This window comes from Halictus rubicundus, chromosome 1 (assembly GCF_050948215.1).
Source record: "Halictus rubicundus isolate RS-2024b chromosome 1, iyHalRubi1_principal, whole genome shotgun sequence".
Taxonomy (NCBI): domain Eukaryota; kingdom Metazoa; phylum Arthropoda; class Insecta; order Hymenoptera; family Halictidae; genus Halictus; species Halictus rubicundus.
In genome coordinates this window covers 22,537,047-22,559,071 of record NC_135149.1, presented here as the reverse complement: position 1 = coordinate 22,559,071, position 22,025 = coordinate 22,537,047, and the positions used below count along the sequence as shown (strand labels likewise).

The window sequence follows — 22,025 nt, the reverse complement described above, 5'->3', positions numbered from 1 at the left end:
ATTCTTCAGGACAATACAAGGCGAAATCGAGTCATTGATATTTTGTGTTCAGTTGAAGAACGGGGGCCCATTCTGAAGAAGCCACCGAGTGTTTTATTCAGGTTTCAAGAGAGAGTTCTATACCCGTGTCTTCACCTTGCGAGAGCGTCGATTACTACCTTTCGATTTGCCCCGTTTGCCCCGCGACATGAGGAGAGCATTTTCCCTGGTAGTTCTCAACGCTCAGCTTTTTGCAGCTCAGGAAGGGCGATTGATTCAACAATTATTGGCTTTTTTACCTCGAAGCGGGCATTCGTGCGAATCGGAGAACAGCGTGACGCTCTTGGAGTAGTCGGGGACTAGCCCCGTTGTCGCAGCTTGTGTGTTTGCAGTCGACTACGTTGTCGCAGCTTGTGTGTTTGCAGTCGACTACGTTGTCGCAGCTTGTGTGTTTGCAGTCGACTACGTTGTATGGACCGTCGGTCGAATCCGTTTGTAAACGTCTCAGGTACTAAGGGAAACACTGCTATGAACGGATTACAAGGATAGTGTGTACTATTAGAATCGGTAACGCAGACGCGTGTGCAACTCACAAACACGTCGACTCGCGACCCCCTCGGATCGTTGCGTTCGGGAAAACGTGTTAATGTGGCACATAGTAATATGTTATGTGTCTGTGAATAATGTTTAGCAAACTACACATGTAAAACGACTCCCTAACTGTAAATGTTATTTTTTAAAACGGAAACGAACCGCCAGATTTTATTCTGTTCATACCTAGAATATTAGGCTGCGTCCGTACCGAAGCGACATCGAGCAACCTTTCGTTGCATTCTTCTTTTACCGAATAAGAAATTTGGTAAAAGAAGAAGAGGGCGACGAAACGTTGCTCGATGTTGCTTCAGTGTAGACGTAGCTTTACCGAGAGTCTGTCGCGAACAAGAGGACGGAAAAAAGATGTTTCGGGGGTGTTGCATCGCGGCGATACGTTCGCACGGATGGATCATGGATCACGACGATCAATCAGCGACTCGAAATTGGTGAAAGATTATCTCGGTCGGGGTGCCGCGTAGCCACGTTTGTCGGCGTTGCCAGTTAACAGAGAAAACAATTCATCATAATTTGGCGAGCACCGCGGGGAGCCTCCCGATGGTGGTCCGCGGCGAATATTGGAAACACGGGTTCTTAAGACTCCATCTTGTCGATCTTTAGGCAGTCTGCTTCCCAAGATATACACCGATGTTTGCTGTGGTGCAAGCTATTTACCATAGAACAGCTGAGGGAGACTCCTGTGACCCATCAGATCGAAAATATCAAAGAAAAATCATTTCCCTCAGTTTCATATAATTATTTATCCCCCATTGTGCCTTCAAGATTGTTACAGGGATGACTTATTAACAAGGGTATAATTAAAAATATATTGCAGATTGAAGAAGCTTATAGGTTCGCAGAAAGAAGATTTACATCTTTAATAATGTCGTTATTAGATTAAAATCGGTAATGTAGTAGCATTCTTGAAGACATGGGCGGTTATAAATAATTTTAAGATTTTTGTGTGTTTTCAGTGATTTCAGAATGTTCGTAAACTTCCTCTTGTTAAAGTTGATGATTTCGATTTCGATCTAAATTTTGTACTTGGGTTTCAAATTCTTCATAGCCTCAAACTATATACATATATAAAAGCATTTTGGAAAATGTCTACAGGGTCAGTCGTGTTCTTACACCCCTACTGCAGTCGAACAATTGAGACCTGACCATTGTTAATGGAAATAATTACGAATTCCATACTTCCAGCGTGATCACACGAAGACCAAGGAAATTGATTTCCGTAAGCAGCTGAGGGTGTAATTGGCTGCTACGATCTAGAAATTACCATCCATCCCCACAGGTTGTAAAAGTTTTACAAGTCTCCCTCGGCGACTTTTTCGAATTTCACGAGCAAACGTTCCACGGCGATTATTGTAAGAAAACTGTTTTCCCCGGGTGGAAATTTCGCTAAACTACGGACGAGCCGTTCGAGTCTGTAGACTGTAGGTGCGCTCGGGGTGAGTTCGAGACGGTGGGAGCGCGAGGCGAAAGCAGATTAGCGTGAATAATGAAGACACGACCCCGTGAAAGCCTAAGCGGGCCTCCTTAAGTCTGCTCCTTCGAGTAGAAGCCGAAGCCGGAAAGGAAGGATGCTGGCTGAGAGGTGGAGCGGACAGAAAGGAGGTAGAAGCAGTTAATTACTCCTCCCATCCACGGGATAACGACTTCCCCTTATTTGTCGAGAGGCGCAAACAGCCAACCCTCGGCGAAATCCCTTGGCAAGACGCTTTCTCGGATATATACCTCGGTAGAGAAACTCGGAACCTTGTAGTTCGAGCGTGGCCGCCGTTTGATCCGGAATCATCGGTCTCTGTTCTCAATCATCTAGCTACCACCGTGAAGATCCAGGATACCGCGTCCCCGAAGATCATCACGCAAGAGATCACGAGAGATCCCGCGCGCAATCGTTCGAAAAACAGGATAGTCTAAGGGGGACAAACACTGTGACTGCGGATTTTATACATTTATTGCAATTGTTATATTTATACCGAACCTATTAAGAAAGGAAATCAATTTTTATTTCACTCCAGTTCGTTGCAATAAAGATCCGCAGACTAGTGACAACTCAGAAAAACGCTCTGCAAAGTGAAACAGCTGCTGATCTAAAAGTACGTCACTGGACGACTTGCTCAACTAGGATTAAAAAGATTGGTTTTTGCCCGGAGTATATGAAGGTAATTCCAGTTGAGTGTACGAAAATTTTAGTATACTAATTATTTACAAAATGACGCAGGTTTGAAGGAGTTTCAGATCGTTGAGGTAACAGATGGTACACTTTTGGTGAAACGGCTGTAGTTTTACGAATTTCGGGAGACTATTTATTGGAGATACATTGTACACTTTAAGTGTATGCAAAGTTCGATTCTTTTTCGCCATCACAGTGTTTACAACCTCCTTAACAGAGTAGACCCCCGGATACAGTTTTCGTGCTTCAGTTCTGGTTCAGTTTCAGATTCGAAGAGTAGTTTCGCCCCGGAATATTTTCAAAAATGGTATCCAGCATTCCATTAGCAGCCGCATGGAATCCATAAATTGGCCGCGCAGCCAGCTCGTAGATTTCGCGAGCCGTTTTCACGGGGTCGGTTTCGGTAAATCTCGTGTTTGACAATAATACGTTTCGAGTGTCGGTAATTAGCCTATTGAAACGGGCGAAGCTGTGTAAATCGCTTGATCGCCATAAACACACCACGAGCGTGTTCGGGGGATGAAATTTTCGTGATATAACGAGGTCACGCGGAGAGGATCGCGTTTAACCGTCCCCGGAATATTCCGGTGCGACAAATAGAAGGATAGAGAGAGAGTTACGGAAAGAGACAGACGAGCGGGGTGAAGGGAAGTTCAAGGTCATCGTCATTAACGTCACCGTGGCCCGAAGACGCGAGCGGAGAAGCATGAATGACAAAAGAGCGGCACATGGTTCCCCGGGCCCGTGCATGCGTGCGACCAAATAAATAATAGGTACACGCCCGAATAACGCGTACGAGAGAGGGAGACGCACGGCCAGCCGAGGTGGTTAGGGAGGGGGACTAATTACGAAAGAAATCATAATAGGCGCACATGCACCGCGGGCTGTCGGGCTAACGATCGCTTCCTCTGCATCTGCACCTGTTACTGTGATCCTACGGATGCATCGGTGCACGCGAACCGCATATGCCGACGGCCTCACCAACGGAGACCAGACCGCCTAAAGCTTAAAACCGCCTGGCGGTCTCTTTTCATCCTGTTAGGGTGTCTATCTAGACACCATAAGTCCTCGGGACCTCTTCACGTCGTTTCGATGCTCCTAGCTGCCGATCGGCCTCATCGATCCGCTTTACGGTATTATCTGTAATTTCCTAGCTATTTCAACCGACTCCCTTCCCGGTGTCCCTCCGTAACATTGCCGAACTCTAAAAACACACGTTCCTTGAGTGGTAGCACCGTTTTTGGTCACATTGCGGATTCGTTCGAGTTTCGTTCGATTTTTGACGTAAAACTCAATTTGGTTCGGGGACGCTTCTGACCACCTTATCCGGTTGTATCCTTGAATAATGTAAGAAATGGACCGTTTATTTCGAAAGTGGTGTAAGTCCATTAAAAAAAAAAAGGATATTTGTACTTATTTTTATCAACAAAAAATGGACTTGCACCATCTTCACAATAAACGATTCAAATATTCCGAATAATGATATAACAAATTTTAGCGAGGGCGAACACTATTATTTGAATTCTTTGTCAAAAAGGAAACTTGATTTCCCGATCTACCGTCTGGTGCAATGAGTTGAACGCAAACAAGTTGAACAATGTGAAAATTGCTTGGAATTACGGTTTTATGATGTTCAACGGCGCCGCAGGGTGTCGTTCGACCACAAGGGGTTAGCGCCGACGAGATCATAATCGGTCGTGATGATTTTTACGGTCGTCGATGGCCACCAAATCGCGCGGCAAACACGTTAAAGCAACTTCCGGCGGGACAATGGATAGAAATGGAATACGAGCGACGTTCTCGCGGAACGTTTAAGCCGCAGCCCGGCGATCGGCCAGCGGAATTAATGCCGCGGTCGAGTTCTGTTCAAACGGAAATCGCCGCTTTGAAGTGACCAGCTTAATAAACACGGTGATTGGATGAACGTAAACGTCGTTAATTAAGCCGGAAAACATGGAACCGAAAGCGGGCCCTGTGTCGAGGAGCACACCCTCGTTTCCCCCCTTCCATCGTCGACAGCAAGACTCCGGGGCATGTAACCAAACGGACTGACCATCGTCCGAGTCAGACTCTGGAAAATTGGATGGGTCGTGACGTTAAACGGTCCGTGGTTCGTGTTTTCTTTTGTCCCACCAACGCCGATTACTAATCTCGATGCTCGCTCGTCCGTGGAATAAGCTTCGAATAAAAAATTAGGGGGAGACTCGAGCAAAGCGATTCTTTATTGCGTAAATCAATTGTGTCGCGAGAATGTAATCCGTTGAGGCATCGTTCGGCAGAAATTTTTGAAAATTCTGTTACTTTTACGGGGTTGCTTGAATCTCTTCGAGAATACTCGTGTTATGGTCGTTTTGCAGCCCGTTCAAATACAACAATTTTTGTTTTATTCTTTCCAGCAGGGCCCTCGAAATTATCAGACGTCGCCCGCGGGCAGATTCTGCGGTCGCTGGCTAGAGTGTGAAGATATCGCGCCTTAAAGCGTTCGAACTCATTAAGCTGGACGCCATTCGGTTAGCCTAATCGCGGAGCATCCGTTTTCACCCTTGCCTTTCTCATTTTCGAGCGGCCGAGCACGCGAGGAGTAATTTTCAATAAGTGCAGCCCGGGCTCCGTTTTGTCGCTGATCTCATTTTGCACACGGACTCTGTGCCCGTCATCTTCCTCCTTCGAAGTTTGTTCTACGGGAAACTAAGGCAAGCCAACTGTTTCATTTTCTTTAAATCGTATCCGTTGATGTTCAATTGCAGGAACATTAAGATTTATGATCACAGGAGGAAATTTCTATCTCAATATTTTATTCTTTTTTCGTTAGCTAGCTCTTCTTCCAAGCTGTTTTGTATAATAGAGGCTCTCACACCGATTCAACTTTGAGGACTGTTCTTAACCTACGAGAATGAAAAGGGACGACAATAAAAAGATACAGTGAATTCGATATACAGTGTGTCCCACGAGCTCTCTCCAGTTATTTCAAACAATACGAGAAAATGTTGCTTACAGAAGATGTAGTAGTAAGATTGGCGTATTCTGAGTATAAAAGTACCAAAGTGTATTTGTCCTAAAACTTACCGTTGCTGAGATATTTGACTGTTTTCATTCTATTACTTTCATTATGGAACGTATTGAAGGATATGCTCACTACGTCAGATGTAAACATTGGTAGGCTTTCGACGTCTCTCAGTGTCAGTCAGTTTCTCACTTAGTGAACATAAGATAGTCAATATGAAATTTTCATTAAAAGAACAAATTAGAGACGCTTCTAATTTATGGAGAAAGTAAGAGAAACGCAACCGTGGCTCGAAATTTTTACGGTGGAAGATATACAAACCGCATATGGCCTTCACACAGGTTTTTCGAAAGATTGTCTAAATAATTCAAAGAAACCGGAAGTCTCGCTGTTCGTAAAATGAATTGTGAAAAGCCTGTATGTAGTGATGAAGATAAAGAAATTAATGTTGTTGCAATGGCACATCATAATTCTCATATCAGTGTACGTCAGATTCAGCGCGAATCTGACGCCAGCAAAAGTAGTGCATCACAAATTCTAACTCGTCACAAATATCATCCGTACCATATTAGCCTTCACCAGAAATGACATGGATTATGTGAATCGTGTTAGATTTTTGCGGATGGGCTCAAGAGCAGCTACAAATCAATCCCATTTTTTCTCTTTAATACTATTTAACGACGAGGCTACTTTTACCAGCACTGGGCGTGTTAATTTACATAACACGCATTATTGGTCAGTACAAAATCCTTACTGGCTACGAGCAATGGATCATCAAAAACGCTGGTCCATTAATATGTGGTGTGAAATCATAGGGCAACAAATAATTGGGCCTTATTTCATTGACGGCACTTTTCTAGGGTAAAAAATATGATACGTTCTTAAGAAATACATTGCCAAATTGATTAGAAAACGTGCCATTAAGCGTTCGTCAGACAATGTGGTATCAGCACGATGGATCTCCAACACACTACGCTCGAAAGGTGAGAAGTGCACTTAATGAAATATTCCCAAATTGATGGATAGGACGTGGTGGCACTATTTTCTGGCCAGCACGAAGTCCAGGTTTGACACCCCTAAATGTCTTCTTGTGGGGAACACTGAAAAATATTGTGTATCGAGATGCACCAACAACTCCGGAAGATATGAAGCAACAAATTATCGCAGCGTGTGCTACAATAGACGTTCCAACAATTGTTACAAGACGTGCAAGAGACGCAACAGTTCAAAGTTTTCAACGTTGCATCGATGCAGATGGCCGACATTTCGAACATTCTTCATGAAAACAGTTAAATATCTCAGCAACGGTAAGTTTTAGGACAAATACACTTTAGCACTTTTATACTCAGAATACGCCAATACTCCACTTGCAAGAATATCATTTATACCGTATTATGTAGTTTCTTAAACCCTACAACTTTTGTAAGTAACATTTTCTCGTATTGTTTGAAATAGCCAAGATATTGAAGTGGACAGAGCTCGTGAGACACACTGTATGTCAACAACACGGGTCTTGCCAGCGTCGTGTATCGTCCAGGAGACATACCCGAGCCATGTTATGTTTACACTCCTCGGCGTCCGAGGCCTCTCGAGGTGGTGGCCCCTCACGGGGTATACTCTGGGGTAGTGGGGATAATTCTGGGACATTTATCATCCAGGCTTTGGCGCCATATATAGAGAAATCACTGTGTGTCTTATGTCAACGTACTTTGGCCGATCGTTTGGAAACCTCCAGCTCGGGCTGGCACGGGGCCCGAAAAAGATATTCTACGGTAGAGAACAGAGTCTCCGACAGTCGGCACGGGTTACTATCGTTCACCTTCCGCCATAGACGGCTGCAGGCCGGTTGTGTAGGCTGGCCAGATTGATTTCCATCGAAGTCAGCCCCTCGCCGGCCTGTAATCTCGCGAGCAGGCGGTCTCGGACCCACGCGACCGCCGTTTCATCCCTTTGAGGACCCCCGAGGGTGTGTTTGGGGGCTCTCGAGTGTCCTGTCGAGAGGCAACTAGCTTGCGCTTAATATCGCGTGGATTAGCGGTGAACAAGAGCGAGAGAGAGAGAGAGAGAGAGAAAGAGTGGTGCTATCTCGGGCCGGGGGAACACGGCGGTTTGGTGAATTAGTTTTGCGGCCTGCGCTCGCTCGCAGAGCCTCGATTCCTTTCGCGTGTCTAACGCGGTTCTCCGATCGTCCTCCGGTCGTCTAGGCAGAATTGGCCTGAACGCGCGGCGTTGAACAAAGGGTGAGAGAAGCCTTCGAGCTCCGGTGAGCCTCTCCGAGCTGGGCCACGCTCCCGTTAGCCGCGGTTTCCTCCTCGAGCAGTCGTCCTCTTCTCAGGAAGCGCGCGGGTCATCGCGTGCAGACCCCCGCGAGACGATCGCGGATCTCCATTGTCAACGGCACACGAGAGAAGGAGGGTTCACGGCTATGGGGTTACCCGCTGTCCCCCACGGGGTCACCGTTATCCGACCATCGTCGTACGCACGGACGAAACTGGAACGAATGATTTCCACGCGTACCGAGCGTGATGCACGATTTCCAACCTGTAGCCGGACACGTTGGTGGCGGCCTCGAGTGACTCGATCCGCCTGTCTCTGCTGTACCTTCAGTATTTTGCAAAATGCGAGACAGCGTGGGCTACAGGCTACTGCAAGGCAACCGCTTGACTCACGACTGTTTTAACTCTGCTGCCTTGAGGGTCCCTTCGCAAACAGAACAAGACGCCATCGGTTACTGCAAGCCATCATGGTATCGGGATCTTAGGTCTAGGTTTTACTGTAACTGTTATGGTTGGACTGCGGGGTATTTTAATGACGGCGCGAGGTACAGTGAATTCTCGATATATGTCAACAACACGGGTCTTGCCAACGTCGTGTATCGTCCAGGAGTTATGTTTTACCCGTGTTATGTTTACACTCCTCGGTGTCCGAGGCCTCTCGAGCTTCTTGGCCCCTCACGGGGTATACTCCGCGGTAGTGGGGATAATCCCGCGACGTTTATCATCCAGGCCTTGGCGACATATATAGAGAAATCACTGTATTAAGTATGTAGCAGGTCAACCTCTAGATCCGAATGATATACGTGTATTCATGTTTGCCCGTATTTCGCAGGAATTTTACAACCGGGAACTTGGTCTCGCGTGGCCGACAGTCTTCTCGGTCCATTCTTCGGGCAAAACTGCTGCCCGGTTGTTTATCACTGCGCGCGAGGAATTTTTGTAACTTCGCGTGACGATTACTGTGTTCTGGGTTACAATCTGAGCAGAAAGGATCCGGATTGCGTTGAACACACACTTCCCTCCACAGTGCCATACTCGTTTAGAACATACAATCGTCAGGCCACCCTGACTAGCCAGTCAATAGGAGCAAGTAAAAACACACACTTTCCTTCACAGTGCCATACTCGTTTAGAACATACAATCGTCAGGCCACCCTGACTAGCCAGCCAATAGGAGCCAGTAAGAATCAGCTTCCGATTTTCCTCCACAGTGTCGCATTGGCCCCCACTAATTTCCAACGAACCAGTCTTAAGGCAACGATGATTTCCCAGCGAAAGATGACTAGGAAATAGCTTCCGTTGCTCTGGAACGTCCAGTTGGTTTTAGAACGACGTTACAGAGGAAAACCGCGTTGTCAGGCTCGTATCCTGGGCCCAGTCCCACGTTCGTTGACCGGGGCCCAGTGTGTCGACAAAGCCGAGTCTCTTAGTTCCCACAGGAGCCTCTCTTTCGTGCTGATCGTACGAACATTAATTCGGTCAGGAAGGACCGCGCGGTAAGGAGCGAGGAGTGGAATGGGATCAAGGGAAGAGGGACAGAAGGGAACTTGTAACATATGTGTAACGCGAGGGGCGTTCCGTGGCTGCGGTCTCTTGCATCTGTGGCAAGGAGTCCTAACGTAATTGCCACATCCTCAGATGCTGTTCCCGTAACTGTGCGCGACACCGATCCGCGGGAATCGTCCGTGCATCGGTTTTTGCAACTAAAGCGTAAATAACTTTTTCATCCAATCAATGCTCGCTGGATAGAACTGACAATGAGCCTTTAGAAGAATACAGTAGACGTTCCTATATAAATTTTTTGCATTAATAGCAGGACTAATGATGATAGGACACTCATTTCTTTCCATTAAATTGCATTTGTTCAAGTAGGAGTCAAAGGGACTCTAACGTTTAACCCTCCATGGATACACATCGCACACTCGATAGGCGTTCTGGGTAGTTTATGTCGAGGTCTATTTCTTCAGCATTCAAAAAATCTGAAAAAATTCTTGGATACTAATTTAAAGTCTGCTTTAACGAAAGAGTTTTGAAGGGAAATTTGCGCCTAGACATAAACGATCCCGCGTGCCCAGTAAGGGTTAAGAGTCCCATATCCTTGCTGGTAGATCAAACATTTTTTCCTGACATTAACAATCGTGTTACCTTGCCACAAAATCATAAAATCCGATACTCGGTCTCTTCAAGATCTCCGTTCGTCGCAACTGAAATCTTCTCTCGAGCAAACAGTCCTAGCGCGTCGGAAGGTGTACTGTTTTTCGTTGGACAGTGTCGAAAGATTTCGTTTTGGGTACGAGTATAGTAAGATGCAAACGTACTTGTGTGCGTGTGCCCGCGATCCACGGGCCCTTCCGTCACGCGACGTGCCGCGTCCGCCGGGCCCCGTTTTCTTCTTCTTCTTCTTCTCCTTCTTCTTCCGTTGAGGCGTCTCGCTCTCCTCAGGGGCCCGAGCTTTTTCGTGGACGGTCACCGGTTGCACGTGAGGATGGATTCCCGCGGGTGTACCAAGTCCCTCGTGAAATTGACGGTTCCAGGCCCGAGGTACGCCGGCATTAACGATTCATGGACTTCCTGGTTTCTCCTTTTGCCTCCTTCAATTTGTCCGAGGGTCCCCTACACGCCCGGATCCCCTAATTTTTGCGTTACCGGACGTTTACTGCAACATCGGATTGTCCGAGCATCAAAATCACGATTTTCATTCGGGCAAATTGTAAACTGTATGAAGGTAACCAGAGGCACAGAGGCACAGACGGATTGTCAATTTTAATGGGTTTTGAGTTTGCAATATTTTTGGACGCTTCTGTGTACTAGATTGTAGATAGATAGTTTACTCTTTGAGCTTTTCGGTTATAGAGGGCAACTCGGTTTTACAATTATTGCACTTGTTACCTTGCACTTTCTTTCATTCATACGTCTTTATCTGCCTCATTATCTGCTGCTGTTACTATTATTAATTTTTATGTAATTATTTTTCTTGTACACCTGGGAAAAAATTTGATTGAGGCTCAATAAATTTGAAAAGGTCTCCTTCCAAGTTTACTATTTAGTATTACAGATTGAAGCTTTATGAGTAAACTTTAGTAGCAAGTATCTATAGAATTATATAATTCCTAGTTTTTATTTATTTTCGTGTGCCAAATGTTGCTAGTTCCTTTCCGCGTGGATTTTTGAAATGCAAAGGGCAAGTTTGGAAAGCTGGTACACTCCGTTTGCAGATTTCGAAGATCCCGGGCAGAGCTTTTTGCTCGAAGGAAATAGCGATTCCGTTCGTTCCGCCGTTTTTACGACGCCTAACGATACCTGCCAGATTAACCCGCCTGCCGGCAAATAAAAGCGCGCCCGAAGATAACGTAATAAATCTTCATTAGAGTGAAAAAAGCCGGGGTACATATACAGGCGGATAATGCGACGATAAATGGTCGGCGTCTTCGTCTAGATTTTCCTTCGAAGACTTACTGTCGATTTTTCTGATGAATCTCTTCGTTAGCCTTCGATCTTAAAAAAATAAGCAACAGATAATTTCACAAAATTTTTTTGAGACAAGCGGAACAGCGTCTCTTTATTGAAAAGATTACAAAGTTACCGAGCTACATTGGTTCGGTCGTTCGTCAAGCAAACAGGATCGAGGGTGCATCCTCCGCGAAATGAAGGGTTGCTGGTCCCGGTAAATGGCGGGTTAACCATCTCCTGGACCCGCCTCGAAAATCCTCGGGATCTTCTAATTCAATTAGGATTCGCGCGTAGACCTGAAATCAGCCCGGCGATTAGGGTAACCTTGTCATTACGTCCCGGGACACTCGCCTCAACGAGCAAAAATTGTTGTCCCGTGGTGATCGAACAAAAGATTCTTACCCGGACCGAAATGGCGCTTTCTTGATCGATCGATCGAACGAAAGCGTACTGTTGCTCAATAGCGCCGCAAAGTAAATCATTGATTTCACATGTCAGTCATTGGGTGATTACAGTGCGAACGTCCTGAGAACGGGGGCTTCTCCGACGATGGTTTCCGTTCGCGCCGGAAGTTGGACCCATAATTTTCCGTGCAATTTCAAGTGAACTTCGTCAAATCCGTGGCGCTAGACGGTGATCAGGGCCCAGTGACGTTTTCTCACCGCAGTCTGTTTTTAAATTGGCTACCGCTTATCCGGCGGAAGAGGAGAGAATAGCATAATGCAGCTGATCGACAACGGTCCGAGGTATTCGGATAAGTATACCAAACGATCGACAATGCTCCGTCAGAAAATCGAAAGAAAGTGAAACGACCATTGTCGGGAAGCCACTGTTATATCACGACGGTTACGCAAGATTGTAAACACCTTCTCGACAATGGTGCAACTAATTTAGACTAATAAGTTTAGCTGGAAGACAATATGAAAATATTTTTCGGTTGCTTGCTTTTTATAGAAGAGGACAGTCTTAAGAGTTGAGGTAAGTGACGAATAAAATAGAAAGGGTTCTTCAGTTTTCTAAGGGTCCCATGTTCTGAGGATGTTCTTGGGTGATATTTATGCGAAATTAAAATGCCACATAAAAATTTCTCTCTTTCGGAAGTTGTAGATTTTTATAGAAGAAGAAACAGCATTTATATGCTGCAGCATATAAATACAAGAAGTGATCTCTAGACTACTTGTTGGTGCAGAGGTAATCATTTTTGCACTTGTCCACTCTACAATTAATTCAACTCGATCTTATGTAGAAAATTGGCTTAAATTGCCTGGTGGTAGCTTGCAGATCTTCGCAGAAATTGCTATTGTTTAGAAGGGGAAGCTTCGGAGCAGCGATTGGGGGGGATCATTGGACGGAAATTATTCCGAAGAAGCTTCGGTTAGGGTACCTGTTTCGCGTTTTCGTGGTCACCATACTTTTCGCCTGTTTCGTGCAGCTAATGAGGAAAGTGCGTTAGATTCGCAAATTCGCCGGATAATTGGAGTGAGTGCATTCCGATAGCTCGTTGAATGGAGAAAGAGGGACGCATGCAGAGTGCACACGCAGCTCCTGAAAGGATCCTCCGTGTGTCCCGGTGTGCGGTTGCCGCCCTTGCGCCTCGGTGGCACAAGCAGACGTTGTAACGCCGAGATTTACAGTGGCGCTTGTAGGCAATAAGTCATGTCCGGTGAACATGTCGCCTACCGCAGACCTTCCACGCGTGGCCCGTCCGCATATATAAAGATGGCCGTGCCGTGAAACGCGATACGCGCGTATACCAGCGGCCAGCCACTCCTTCTCGATAATATCGCCACGATACGCTCTCTCTCTCTCTCTCTCTCTCTCTCTCTCTCTCTCTCTCTCTCTCTCTCTCGCTTCTGCCACGATTTCGGTGCATTCGACGCCGGCCGACGTCCACCTTCTCTACGATTTATCGTCACTACTTTTTCGTTAAATGTCCGAGCGAGCGTCTCTTCCTCAGACTTGATAGCCCCGAAAATTGTTAGCCTAATCGTCGATTACGTTCAACCACTGTTGACGATCGTACTGCAGTCCTGTAACATAAAACGCGTCAGTTTATTAGATTTATTGATCCACCTTTTTCGTTAAATTCCCAAATGAAAAATCTCCTTTTCTGACCCAGGCTTTCTCGCTGATAGCTTCGAAATTTACGCGAACCCGCGAACTAATTTTATAGCGAAGCAGACGGCTTGGAAAACATGACGTTTTGATATAAAACGTGAAAAGAGAAACATTTCTCCCGTCACTTTTGCACCCTCGTTAAACATCGGGGCCCGATACGAGCGAGTTATTTCCATGTCGAAGAATCCTGCTTTTCTTTTTTCATAAACTATACGAATTCGTTGCGGAATCTGTTCTGGTTTTGGCTGCAGATCTCTTTCGATGGTACGCGGCCGACATTGTATGGCCGGCCAGAAGATTGCTCCTCTCTCGAGACATAACGATGATTGTTCGTAATAATTCTCGGTGGTAGGGCCCCGGTCCTTTCAGTGTCACGCCATGCCGTGGAGCCGAATCCTGGGATGTAAATTTCTGGGTGCCACCTCTTTCCCGTTTTCTTTGATCACACGGGAGTCGTCGAACGCGACGACGAAATTGGTAATTCGTACCTCCCGATCGCCGGACGATTTCGGTTTCGCATCCGGTCCCGCGATGCATTGAGACGCGCAATTTTTCGAGGGGGCGAACGTAATGACAGAGCAACGCTGCAGCTCGAAAACCCCTGGAAATGTACGATATTCCGAGCTCGAGGAATGCGGTCAACCGATAGGCGTCCCGATTGCATGAAAATTAAGCTTTTCGAACAGATTTCTTTCGACCACCCTCCTGGACTCTCTCTCTCTCTCTCTCACTCTCTCTGATCTAATCTTCGAACCTACGTTTCGTTCAATGAACAAATTTTGAATTTGCAGAGTTTTCGAAACAGAAAAGTATATTCACCTTTCTCACCGGTTGAATGGTGTAAACAATTTTGTTGAGAAAAACGAACAGTGGATTTCCGACATTTCACGGAACAGTGTTTTAGACGAAGAATTTGTGTGCGTAAGATGGCCCATGCTTATTCTGCTAGACTGGAAATGGAGAATTGTTATTTTCGTTATGGTTTCGATTCGCAGTTTGCCGACAATGTATTCGCATAATGGCGATCTCCACGGACTCGTCACCGCGCGCAACAAAATAATCATTCGTATCCGATACCCGAGGAGATTCCTCCTGCGATCGAGCCTCGGCATATCGATCAAGTGGCGGGTAAAGAAAGGTGGCTAGGGGGTCCTAGGGGGGCAGGATGGGGTCTTCGAGGCGAGGGACGAGCGAAGAAGACCTCAGCCGTGGAGTGTGACCTCCGACCCCCGCGGATCCCGAGCACGCATAATGCCTTATTGTAATTACAATAAAGGTTATCTCGCCGGGATTTCGAGGCTCCGGGGCCATTCAGTCATTCGCGTTATTGAGATGGTAAGCGAGTGTCAGGACGAAGAGAGAGGAACTGAGAGAATGAGAGAGACAGAGAGACCTCGATCTCGGTCTTGAGAGGAAGAGAGACCACAGGACTTGGTCACGGTGGTTCGTGTGTAGGAGGCGAGGACGCGTGCGTGTGTTCCTCGGGACACGTAGACGAACCAGAAATCATGTGGGCGATAAGGTATCGGGATATTGTGTATCTGACCGGGCCTGGAAGAAGATAGATAGCCGGATACCGGCTTGAGGATGGTTACGCGAGCAACTGAGAAAGATGGAGCAGGTCTGCGAAGAGGGATCAGCCGAGAGACGATCGCTCCCCGATTCGAATTTCACCGTGCCGGGATCAACCGTGGATCCCGTGTCCAGCAATTACGTCTCTCTCCTCTTTCCACAAACCCTACACCCTCCCTGGGTCCAGTTTGACCCGCTCGTGGTTCCAGCTCCTCGTCCAACTTGACCCAAAATCAAAATACAGCGATTTCTCTGTATATGTCGCTAAGGCCTGGATGATAAACGTCGCGGAATTATCCCCACTACCGCGGGGTACCCCGTGTGGGGCCACGAAGCTCGAGATGCCTCGGACGCCGAGGAGTGTAAACATAACACGGGTAAAACATAACTCCTGGACGATACACGACGCTGGCAAGACCCGTGTTGTTGACATATATCGAGAATTCACTGTACGCCTTGCTGCAGAAATCGGGCTCTTTGACCAGACGTAATTCCGTCATTATAATTGTCTTACTTGTAGTCAAAACAAGTGACTGTAGATGAGGCTCTACGTGTGCCGGATTATCGAAATTCTGCTGCAATAATAGAGATAATTGCATGGAAGTGACAGTGTTTTGAAATACAGTCAAGAAAGTATACGAAATTTGGAAACTGAGGAAATTTCTGGTTTGATAAATTGTCTAAAATGCACAGCCCTGAACTGGAATAGCTCTTTAAATTCCTTGCTGCACGTCCAACTTCGAGGGGCCCGGTCCGCGGAGCGAGGTAATTGAATCATTGTGTGATTAACAGGTGGTACCCGCCAGTCCCGATTCCCTTTCCTCTTACGTGGGGGTTGGCAAGCAGATTGGGGGCGGTGCCGTCGACCACACGCAGACCTCCTCGGCGATTCACATGGCGGTGCACCTAAAAATACCGTGTGTGCTTTATTGTTTATTGGACGTCTTTTAATCGGCGTTCACCGATCCCCGTTAACCGAGCGCAACGGCCCGCGATCTTTAACCAAGTGACGAAAGCGCCGGGATAATTAGTGGGTCGCGGACCCGAGCATTATCGGGAGGAACGATCGGCGATCGGCAAGTATCACAGAAGCGAGTTAAGATCCTTGTTTAGGACCTGTTCCGTTCTGCCGTGCGTTCCACCACCCGTTAGAGAGCCTGTTACCGCAGAGGGTGTGATTTACGTGTCCCCTGATTTACACTGATTACGGGCCCCGTCACGTCGCGAAAGCAAATACTGCCTTCTTCCACGAACCCTCCTGCCCCCTCCCCCCACCCCCGCAGGTTTCGCCGACAAGTCGGCACCCACTCGCCTAACCGACATCAATTCCCGCTGATTGATTTTACTCCGGTATTAAATTAATCCCTAGCGGTAGATCGACCGCTTTGCCGATCGCCGCTGGAACCGCTCCCTGCAACCCCATCGCCCCTCGAAAATTCCGTTTATACATTTTTCCCGTCGATTGATCTAACGATTTTCCGATTAAATTCAGCACTGAACCTCCACCGAGAACCGGCAGTGGTTGGCACACGGAACGTGCTGCTTTGCGATTGTGACAAGATTCTGATCGAAAGCAAAAGTCAGATTTTCAGCGAAGAATTTTACGCATTTATTTTTGTTATTGTACAATTTAATTCGCATTTATTGTGCTTGGCAATCCCGCCCTACTACGTTTTGCGTAGTCAGGAAAAATCCTTTAACGGGAGCCCGACCCGTCAGAATCACTGTACAGTTTCTCAACGGTATTTCGAAGGTACAGTCGATTGCAGGGTAGGGTTAAGAAGTCGATTCAAAGATTTCCGGCGGTACAAAGGCCGGCGGATCGGCTTGAAACAAGAAAAACGTGCAAACAGAGAAATTAGTCGGCCGATCCGTCGGATCGACGCTCTCGAGAGCTAAATAACCGTCGATTCATGTCAACGAATTAATCGGCATTGATCGAATTCGAGCATTGTACAACGTTCCGCTGCGACGGGGCTGGAGGGAAACGATGCAGAGGAAAAGAGAGGGGCAACGTTGGCGTTCTTTCGGTTCTCCGAGCCGCGAAAGCTCGGGGTAAAGATAAACAGAGGAAGAAGGGAGGAATGGAAGGGCAGAGGAGGTCGAGTGCCGCGTTGGCTTACGGAAGGAGGTGAAACGAAACGAAACGAAACGAAACGGGAAGGGATAGGGACGGAGAAAAGGAGAACGGGAAGAAAAAGGACGACGAGAGGGACCCACGGTGCCTTTTCAATTAATTCGTTTGCGCGTAAACGCCTCTTCCTGCCGATGATTTACGGATTTCGATTACCCTCCCTCCGACGTCGAAGGTGCACGATAAGCAAGTACCTGCGAGTGCGTTTTGTAACGATGTTATTTGAAGGATTCTGCGATTGGATTCTCCGTTGGCTTCCCTTGCTCCCGATTGGGGATCATTACACTGCTGAACAAACATAATTTTGTTTACGTTCGGCCACTAAGGTAATTTCGGGAGAGTCGCACCCGTAGGGTGAGATGCACCAGTTTTTATTTTGACAATACTGGACGATTCTCAACTGTTCTTCTGTTATCATTTACATCATTTTAACGCGTGGAAATAATCTCGTATCGAAGAACACGTGTATTATATTATTTACGTGTAACAGAAGTATAGAAACTTCGTAGTGAAATATTTTCGTAAGTGGTCAATGCAAATGTTACAGTGCTGGGCAAAATAGTATTTGAAATAGAAAATAGTAAATAGTTTATTTTATTTTTAAAGCACACCTATAATCGTGTATGATTGCGTCTATCCCCAATCAGGAGTGCATCTAACCATAGGCCCTAGGGAGAGATGCACTTTTTCGAACTTTTTAAACAGCATATTAATATATCGGAATAAAAGATTTGCTCATTTAACGTTATATATAATTAAAGAGATTTAATAATAATGCCTTCCTATACTTTCAATTATTTTCAATAAAATTTCTGTAAACAGAAAACGAAACGTGGTGCATCTCTCCCGAAATTACCCTAATTTTTTTACTGTTCTAGGTTCTTAAAAAAATCTAAAAATATTCTGGAATACATATCGGTGTCCCTATTTTTATGCATAATCGTCGAAACGTCGAATGTTTAAATCATTAATGGAAAACATATATATTGGAAAGAAATGGTACGTTTACGTTCACGATTAACTTTTTTACTGTTCTAGGTTTTGGAAGAATCTAAAAAATTCTGGAATACGTATTGAGGTCCCTATTTTAATATAATCGTTGGGACGTCGAAAGAGAGAAATTCAAAAATGAAATTTCGCTCCGGACATAAACGACCCAGGTTGCCCGCGGAGGGTTAAAGAACCCTAGGGAGCAGGTTTAATTCGTTCGCGGTACCCGGCCGATCTTCCCCGAATCAGGTCCATCAGAAGAAAGGGTACAATGTTGTGGAGTGGAACCGCCGATCCTTTTTCGATAATTGCATCGCATGTCACTGGTCCTACGGCGGCGACGGCGGCTATCGGTCGATTTGTTCGACCGCGGTGTGGACCCTCGAATTTCCAGAACGAGCGAGAGCGGTTCCTAATTTCATTCGGACCGGGGCCGGATTCTCGTTAAAGACGTTTCGTGCCCGGTGCGAGAACCCCCGGTGAACGCTCGTACGAGCTAACATTTACATCTGAGTCCGCCTAGTGTTTATCAGCTCGTGGACACGCCGTGGCAAATTGGCCCGGGAGGTGTTTAAAATACCGTCCGTGCACGAGATCCTAGTCATAGGGGACGCGGACGGTTCCACTTGTTCTCTTCCTTTTTACAACCCTCCGCCATTTTCTGATCCTGTTCGCTGCTCTGGCGTGACACGTCTCGCCTCCAATTTATTTGGAATTAAATTCGAGAGAAACTGTCCGAAAACTGAGAAGAGTGCATCACAGTAAATCGTTGGAATTTTATTTACGTCACTGTACAACTTATTCCATTTTATTCTAAAATTACAGTACAATTTATTTTTAGTATAATTTTACTCTCATTTTTATGCTCAAATCACGGTACAATTTATACTACGTATTTTTATTTTTCTCATTTTTATTCTCCGAACACAGTACAGTTTATTCCACTTGTTCTCATTTTCATTCTCAAATCACAGTAGGTACAATTTATGCCATTTTATTCTCATTTTCATTCTTCATTTTACTCTCATCTCTAGGTAACCGAGTATTCAGGTATTAACATAAAAATCCAAATAAGATTCAGATCACCAAGAACCACCTGAAAATGTGTAAAATTGACAAAACGAGCGGATAGGGGTTGCAACAACGAATTTGATAAAACGTATCAATATAAAATGAGTGAATTAAATCAAATCAGATCAAACTATTCATACACGAGTTAAATGAAACAAGGAGCAATGACATACAACTTTCAGCATCGAATGATGCTGCGCATAATTCTGGATTAGGTTCAAAGGCTAAATTCCTTTATGATTGCTCTTATACGATCACGATCTTCGCCTCCAGGCTTTATTATTATTTTTTTAATAAAACGCGGATCCGCGGTTACACGAGGCATCGGGCATACTAAACTCGTCTAATATTTATCGTCTCGCGGACACGTCGTGGCAAATTGGCTCGCGGGACGTTTAAGGGGCTGTCTCGTACCCGTTCCATCCCCTTCCACGATTTTTTCATCACCTCGACCTCTTTCCCTCTTGGTCCACGCTTGTTCCTACTCGTGGATCGTCTCTGTCGATCCTTCGGATCTTTCTTTTTGCTCTTGGAGCGTCTTCGAGAGGGAGCCCTCCGGCAAACGTGGCCGGACGGGCCCCGAATCATAAATTCCGCCGAGTAATGTAACGTCCGCCGCGATTATTTACTGATACTTACCCGAAGCACGGGCCCCGGCCTGAGCAACCTACCCAGTGTGCTCTGAAAGTTTTCTGAAACGAGGGGGACACGCTTTGCTCCCGATTTCTTCGATCATTGCCTTTTCCTTGATTGCGGCTACCGTGCAGATTCCCTACAAATTGAAAGCAGCGAAATTAGTACTGGCGCCTACTGATCCAAAGATCGAATAAGTTTGGTAGCCATTGATGTCGTGTGCCCCGAATTTTTGATTTTTAGGACGATCTCGAAAGCTTTGAGAGCTCAGTGCTTGAGTTCTCTATATTTTAATCCTTTGCACTCGAAGCTATTTTGCCTCCAAAACGAAACATTTTTTCCGACCTAGAATAATTCCCTTCTACATATATATTTTTCATGTTATACAAAATGGTGGAATTTACCCGTACAATACTGAAATGTTGAATTTAATAATGTAAAAAATATTTTGTGTAATGATATAGCAAATTTTAGTGGTGCCCTATAGTCACCATTTGAATGCTAAGGGTTAACAATGTAGTCATTTGTTCCCTTAGCGTAAAATGTAAATGGATGACGCTGTATGCTCGGATAATTTTGTTTAAAGTTAATAGAAGACGCCCAAAAATGTTTAGCTATGCACCTAGCGACTTAGATTTTGGTTTCTAAATGTTTTGCAAAGTGTAGAGTCTAGAATGCAGAGTGCAGAGTTCAGCGAATGCTCGAGTCCTGCTATCAGTTTCCTGCATTCTGCTATTACTTTGTTGCCAAAGGAAAATCCTCACCTGCAAATAATGCTGCCGGAAGGAGTTTGTTGTCTGATCGGTCAAGTATAAAATAATGTTGCAGACGGCGTGCGTCCAATAAAAGGGAAAGCCATTTTTCCAAGTTTCCCAGTTTCGGAAACAGTCGCGAATTATTGTCCCGCTGATATTAACGGTGCACTCTTCTCAGGCCGGGGATAAAGGAGGAAGTTTGGGGCGTATATTATCCGGTCGGCCACCCCCTCCGTCGAATTATTAAAAGCTAAACTGGCTTTGATTTATAAGAGGGCAGAGCCCTGGTCCCGCGGACCCGCGTGCGCGCCACCAAAATTCAACCGGGATGGGTTCAGAGGAGACGCGCGGGCGGAAGGGGAGGAGGGTGGAAACGCGGCGAGGCGGTGCCGAGATTAATTTTATTACTTCCGCTCGAGTAATTATCGCATTACTTGCCGGCGGAGAAAGTTGCCGGGTGCGCCCCGGCGTCGGCGTCTTTCTCTCGAACGCCACCCCTCGGGAAAACATCGCTAACTTTTCGAAAAAACCGCCAGTGTACAAGCCTTTAGGTTCTTAACGATCTGATGGATCCCTCCGAACAAATTCGGCACAGATACGTGACCGGATGATTGAATTTTTGTGACAGGTTCGGTCAGGGTTGATAATTTAATTCGAGGTACTGACAGGGGGTTGTAGTTACCTTTCAAGATTCAACAATTGCTGTATCTCAGGTGACTGTAGCTCTTGCTATTCTCAGTATTTACAGAGTTCTACATTTGCAAATATTTCTCCCACTTCAGCAGAGTCTGAGTTAGGTGGAATTATCCAAATTCAGTGCTATGTTCATATGACAATTAATATGAAATATGGACGGGGGGGGGGGTCTAGCCCAGGGGGGTTCTGATGGTTCAAGATCCATCTTCTACTAGATCTCGAACGTCTCCAGCTCCTCTCTACCTACTTCCTCTAAATCGTCAAAGTATCTCTACCCCAAGAAGAATCGCCACGAAAACGCTGGCGAACGGTTGCGGTAAAAATGGCGGCGACCACCGTGGCGCGACAGTTAGTCGTCTTAATTCCTCCGTAAATCGCGTGATCGTCCAAGCAGCGGGAAACCGCTGGCTCTGACGACTCCGGATGAAAGGGTTGGAAAACCCGGTCCGAATAAAAGGTCAGAGCGAGAGGAAAGCAGTCCGCGCGACCCTCTCGCGTTTCACCTATACTGTGTCGCGTTCTGCCGTGGGATCTGTAAGAAGATCATCCGCGGAGTTCCTCTCGAGCTTGGTAAC

At 46.1% G+C, this 22,025-nt stretch overlaps 1 long non-coding RNA gene across 1 annotated transcript; it reads left to right on the top strand.

Annotated features, from left to right (window-relative positions):
* The first annotated feature begins 378 nt into the window (after positions 1-378).
* Positions 379-727, top strand: LOC143357719 (uncharacterized). Its single transcript, XR_013082872.1, has 2 exons — positions 379-427; positions 488-727. It is a non-coding gene; the product is annotated as an uncharacterized LOC143357719 (long non-coding RNA).
* The last annotated feature ends 21,298 nt before the right edge of the window (positions 728-22,025 follow it).